Source organism: Arachis hypogaea, chromosome 7, assembly GCF_003086295.3.
Source record: "Arachis hypogaea cultivar Tifrunner chromosome 7, arahy.Tifrunner.gnm2.J5K5, whole genome shotgun sequence".
Classification (NCBI taxonomy): domain Eukaryota; kingdom Viridiplantae; phylum Streptophyta; class Magnoliopsida; order Fabales; family Fabaceae; genus Arachis; species Arachis hypogaea.
Genome location: NC_092042.1, coordinates 77,707,319 through 77,711,503, shown reverse-complemented (window position 1 = coordinate 77,711,503; position 4,185 = coordinate 77,707,319).

Below are 4,185 nucleotides of genomic sequence, written 5' to 3'. Positions count from 1 at the left end.
CTGTTATCGATTTTTCTTATTGTTTGGAATTGCAGAGAACCTTGATTTTATTTGATTATGCTGAATTGGTTGCCATAGGCTGGTTTGCTTGATAGTTGCGAATGGACTGAAATTTTAATTTTTGATGAATTTATATTAAATTGGTTGTTGATGAGCTGGTTATTCGATATATTGTAACACTAGTAGACTTAGTTGGTGACTGATTGAAAATCGGCTTTGGAAAATTAGTTATGAATTTTTAAAGTTAGACTGGTTTACTTTTAAAGAATGATTGGGTGAAATTCTGATTTTAATTGATGAAAGGATGTTAGTGGTTAAACTGAATTATGATGAGTTAATTATTCAATAAAATGTATTTGAGAAAAGTTAGTTGTGGTGATTACTCTGAATTATGATTGAAGCTGGATGTGGTTGTGAGTTGTGCTTGAGTTATTTGACCAGTGTTTTGCAAGTCCAATCTCTCGCGCTAAAGTTAGGTGCCAGTGAAATTCAATTCTTAATTATGCTAATTCCGATCCTGAGTTTATTAATAAATCTTGGTAGTGTTTGATGTAGCAAACTGCTGAAGTTATATGGCTTAGAGAGAAACCATTGATTTACCTTGATTCGCTTAGAGAGATATCTCTATATCACTTTGAAGGCATGAAAAATGGTGTGACTACTTCTCTACTCAACTAAATCTATTTATTACTATTTTGTCAATTTTTTTTTGACATAGTTCTCAACCATTAAAAGCTGCATGATAATATCTTTTTGATATTGTTAACTATCTACTATTGTTTGTGTCTAAATTAAATCAGTATGTTCATAATTTGGAGATAGTGGATACAAAGCGAATATAAATCAGTGTGTTCATACCTTAGATGGAGATTCTCAAATTAGAGGATACATTAACTTATTTGGTAGATACAATGCACTGAATTTATTTATTGAATTTTTTAGTTGAATTTTGCTTGTGTAATAGATGTGTTCAAAGAAAAACTTGAAGAGCAACGAACAGAACAAAAGGAAGAATTAGCTCGAGTGAAAGCTCAATTTGAAGCTCAACAAGCCGTTGTGAACTCTTTCATAGCGTGCTTTGATAGTGAAAGAAATTAGACAATTAAAGGTAATCCTAAAATTACTTATGGTTTTAATACATATTCATAGATTATTCATATATTATTAGTATAGTTTATTTATATATGGATCTATTTATTACATTTTACTTGTGTCATGGTTGATAAATGATAAATGTCCTATTATTTGGTTTGATAAATTTGGTTGTGTATTGGTTGAGAAATAAATAATGAATTGGTTGTTATTGATGGAACCGTAGACGGTGGAAATATCCAAGTTTTAGGGGAGGTTTTGTCGAAATTTTTCGAAAAATTTTAAATAAAAGTTAATGAAAAAAATTGTAATTGGTGTTATATATTGTTTCTAATTTTTTATTTCGATTTTTCTCATTTGCAGGAGTGCTAAAAAGGTGACAACATGCTATCTAAAGGACTTAAGAATATTTTGATTCATAAGACTTTTAACTTTTGATTGAATTTGTGTAAAAAATATAACTTGTAAAACTAATCACTGTAGACATTAATGTTATTTTATTTTAAAACAATTTTAGTTAAATGAAACATGTTTGAATTATCTATGTTTTTACATATTATATAAATGCTGACTTGCTTAGTAAAGTAGTTAATATATCAATTAATTAAAAAATTATTTGGTAAATTATGTATATAATTTGTATTGAAAAAACTTGTTACAAAATAAATATTGTGTTTTTGTAACTAAAGAAAATAAAATGTTACAAAATCAAGTCATATTTTGTAACAAAATTTTATGATAGGAAAAAATATATTGTTACAAAAAATATTTTGAAAATCAAAATTTGTTATCACTTTTGTAACGAATTTTGATTTTTGTATCAAAAAATTTTGTTACAAAATATTACTTTAAATTGTAACAGTTTCATTTTTTATTACAAAAACTTTTTGTAATGGGATATACTGCAATAGCCTTTTTTTTTGTTATAAATTCCTTTTGTTTCAAAATTGCAGTTTTTTGTAACAATTTTTTTGGTTACAAATATTACTTTTTCTTATAGTGCGCCTGCTATACTTGCTACCTGTTATAACTATATCCTAGTTATGTTTTGTTTGTCTGAGCAATTGAGATGCCCCTCGTCTAACGGAGGAGTGACGAGGGCAGTTCCACCGAAGTTTTGGAGGATTGGAGAAAGTCGAGAGATTGAGGGAATAAATTAGAATCAAGTCAGTGATTGAGTTAGAATTAAGAGCCTTAGATGATTACCTTGTTTATGATTTCCAATTTAATCTTTAAGCTTTTAATCTGAGTATTGGAGTTCTAGAATTGCCTCTGACTTTTCTAGGACCTTATATATGTATGTGGGCACCAATACCATGCTAAAAACTTCCCGTTCTCATTCCATATATATTGTGGTTTTTCAGATGCAGGTCGAAATGTGCCTCGGTGAGTGTCTGGAGTTCCCTCTGCAAGCGAAGTTGGTTATTCTGGAATTACTGTATTTTATTTTTATGCTTTGTATATATGTATATAGATTCTCCACCCTTGTATTTTGTATTTTGTCCCTCCTAGAAGTTGACTTGGAGAAACAGGTGTTTTGTCATATATTTGGGGTCACTCTTTTGGGTTATATATATGTATATGTATACTTTGGTTGGCTTTTGCTTCTCAAGCCGGGCCTAGAGCTTGTTATTTGTACTTTTGGAACTCTGATCTCACCTACCTTCCCACATTTATCCGATCGTGAGTATTGCGTTGTCCTATTTGTATTTCGTTTAATTTTTCTTCGAGACTTCTAGTTAATTCCCTTTATATATATATATATATATATATATTAGAGGTCGTAATACTTCGTCATCTTTGATTTACGTCCTAAACGTAAAGTTTTGTGTGATAAAGTGTTACAACAACAGTCATACGCTTCACCTTTCTCCTCGGGTATAAAGGAGAGACGAGAATAATACAAGAGGTACGCAATTCTTTCCGAAAAACAATCATTATTATTTATTCACTTATTTACTTGAGTGTCGAAGTACTTTGCAAGTATCCGCTCCTCTGTGCTTGCCACCGTCGATGTGTTCTTTATCCTAATAGAAGGAGTTCCCCCACATTTACTAGAGGATGAATTATACCTCGGCAGGAGATCAGCAAAAACAGCTTAATTTACAAAGTTCACTTGAGTTGAATCTTTATCACCGACGACTATTTAGAGTTACACACATGCAAAATGCATTATAATGCATATAATTTAAATTTAGTTCAGTAATCAGCAGTAATTAGAGACTCAATTAATAATAATTAAGTCAGTCTGTAAGATGCATGGATCAATTTTTAAATTTATTTTATTTTTGTGCAACAATGGAAAGAAGCTTGGAGACCTTTGAGTCCAGATATCGTATTCTCTTTGATTTCTACACTTAATCTCCACAATCCCCTTGCATTTGTTTTCAACCCAAAATATTTTCGCTAAGGTCAAATACATCACATTTTTGTAACTTTTCTCAAATATCTCGTTTAAGAAATTTAGTTTCATTTTCCATTTATTTATGAAAATTTTCGTTAAAATGTACCTTTATTTTTACACATTTTTTATCTAAGAAATATTTTAAAAACTTAAAAAATTTCCTTAAGTAGAAGCTTTAATATCTTAACAAATGTATCAAACAATAACTAATAGCAATGGGAAAAAATTTCAATTATCCTCATAGTAATAATTATGAAATTAAAGAGTAAAAATATAGATAGACAATTTGGAGACTTTATAATTATTAGTTATTGTTTGAACAGCTAATTATTATTAAAGATATCTGCAGAGTCACTGTCCTCATTTGGCTTCACATATTTAACCCGTTATAAGAGAAATAATTAGACATATTAATTAATTATTAATTAAATTACTACTATTGATTTGTTGCTCTATCATCTCAGCAAATCAACTCGTTTCTCTCTCTCTCTCGTTCACATGTATCCAACTTGGAAACACTGTTTTTCTTTTACTTAATTCCATACCTAATTGACTTCAACTTACCTAAATGTTAAGCTATTCATACTTTTATAATACTACTGTAATTTATTCAAATCAAATAAACCTTAAAATAAAGTCAACTGCTTTTCTTTATACTAACTCATATTCAATAATTAATATATATTAAT